Source organism: Octopus bimaculoides, chromosome 18 (genome assembly GCF_046866305.1).
Source record: "Octopus bimaculoides isolate indiv1 chromosome 18, ASM4686630v1, whole genome shotgun sequence".
In the NCBI taxonomy this organism is placed as follows: Eukaryota; Metazoa; Mollusca; class Cephalopoda; order Octopoda; family Octopodidae; genus Octopus; species Octopus bimaculoides.
In genome coordinates, this window is record NC_142945.1 from 9,939,226 (window position 1) to 9,941,725 (window position 2,500).

General features: G+C 39.1%; 1 protein-coding gene across 1 annotated transcript in view; it reads right to left on the reverse strand.

Annotated features, from left to right (window-relative positions):
* The window catches only part of LOC106878913 (uncharacterized), a 65,637-nt gene that overhangs the window by 57,494 nt on the left and 5,643 nt on the right, over window positions 1–2,500 (reverse strand). The window lies entirely within an intron of this gene.

Consider the following 2,500-nt stretch of genomic DNA (forward strand, 5'->3'; position numbering starts at 1 on the left):
TTGGTCTTCACTTCAGATTTATCATTATCATTATTATTATTTTAGTATCCTTTGTCTAAGCTCTTTTGTCAGAACCCAGAACCATGTGGTTGGAAAGCAAGCTTCTTACCACACAACCACACTTACATACATACATAAATATATATATAAACACATACAAACGCGCGCGCGCGCACACACACACACACACACACACACACACACAAATAGAAACAAACGCACGTAAGCATACACAAGAATTCTCAAAATTTAGTGAATAGTTTTAGCATTCCTGTTGTGCAGAATAAATATTTTCTTTGCAACTGTGTCATTCACACGACTAAAAACCGCTTTTTTTTTCTATTTAGGTCGGATCCTGGACGAACAAACCTTATATATTTCTATTCTTTCTTTTTTAACCCCTTTTCAAACATGTGGGACAGTGTGTATGTTTTTATATAGGTATGTGTACATATATATGTATGCATGTATATCAATGTAATAGATGTAAAGTATATTTAAATATACTTTACAAAGTATAAACATCATATGACAGGGAACTCAGTACATGAAGCAAAGCGGATGAGTATTCTTAATTAAATCAAATGGTAGACTGTCTGCTCCAAGTTTCGCCCTTTGCAGGGTTGCTCACGACTGTTGTGAATGGCGTTTTTGAAGTTTTTGAACTTCATGATAAACTAATAATTCTACGAGATACCATGTCAGCAAAGGAAATATCGTTTCATGGTTAACCATAAAGTAACACACACACACACACACACACACACACATACGCTCGCGCGCGCGCACAGATGAGAGAAAGATGAAAGAAAATCACCGGTAGAAAATTTCTCAGGGGCATGTTCTGTAAACCCCACCACCAAAAAAACAAAAACAAAAAAAACTGAAGTGTTAAAGCGGTGCTGATCTACTTTTCGAAGTGAGATACCAAACTTTTATCGATTGAATTTTAATAAATTAAATTTGGATCCTTAATAAAACGAGGGGAAAGAATTAGTGCGTGTGATAGTTGGGTTAGTTTTGGCAAGCAAACCAGAGGAGAGAACTCCGAAAATTTAAGTAATTGGAACAAATTTGACAAATTTTAATTTACTTAAGCTCTCTAATTAACTAAATACAGCGAACAGAAAGTTTGCTATGCGGCGAGCGAACAACAGAAGAAATCTTCAAAGGAAGAACTACCGTCATGCAAGTGATTCGCTCCATTGGTTCTTGACACTCTAAGGAAGCTGGGGTCACCTGGGTAGTGACTCCTAGGTGCCCTCCTCGTGTTATTTAAATATCAACTCCAGTGAAGACTGAACTCAAAACTTTGGGTTATGAAGCAGAAGTATATATACACTCACGCACACACGCGCGCGCGCACGCATACACACAAACAAACACACACTTAGTGCTGATGTTAGTCCCCCACACCGCTCGACACCGGTGATGGTTTGTTTACGTTCCCGTCAATTAGCGGTTCGGCAAAAGGGACCGATAGAATAAGTACGAGGCTGCAAAATAAAGTATTTGCTCGGCTAAACACTTCAAGGAAGTGCCCCAGAATGGCCTCAGTCTATTGACCGAAACAAGAAAAGGCTAAAAGAAGATGCACACGAAAGATAGGATCAAATCCAACGCGTTACTTCCTAAGGCAGAACCATGAGATTTAAGGGGAATTTGGCTGCTATTTCTTGCAGGTCGAGCGACCACACAGAGGCTCCTTCGATGGCCAGCAACCGACGTTAAGGATTTCCTTGACGTTCATTTAGTTGTTTATTTAATATATCATATCTAATATATTTATTTAATATAAGCCTTCGTTTACGGATGTCAGTGAATAGGAAAAAGAAATTGTCTCGTAAACTGTAACGTCATGTTTTTCTGATGCAGTAGCCTCTACCAGCAAAAACCTGCATCTCATCGCCGAGTTTCAAGCATAAACTGCTGCTCGTGAGAAGGTAGACCCCTCTATCTTTCTCAGCTTTCGTCTCTCTCTCTCTCTCTCTCTCTCTCTCTCTCTCTCTCTCTCTTCTATCTTTTCTGTCTGTCTCTCCTTCGCACTCACTCACTCACACAGACCTTTATACGTACTCATGAACTAACTCTTACACGCACTTTATCTCGTCCTCACAGAGTTCATAATATAGGCAAACATATATATATATATTTATTTATACAACCATCTACACACACACACACACGATGGGTCTCCGCCTATCAAATTCACTTACAAAGCATTATTCGGCCCAGGGCTATAGCAGTAGGACTGAACCCGAAACCAAGTGGTTTGCGAAGCGAGTTTCTTAACCACACCACCGTGGCAGCACCTGTAACATTTCCAAGAGCAATTTTGTAGAATCAGAAAAGAAATACAACCACACACACTCAAACACAAAATCAGAAAAACAAACAAAATAAAAAAAAATAAAACAAACAAACTTAGAAACGTACTTTTAGCCAAACACGTACCGCTCTTGGGAAAATTTATAGGGCGCAATTAACGTCCCCTAAAGAG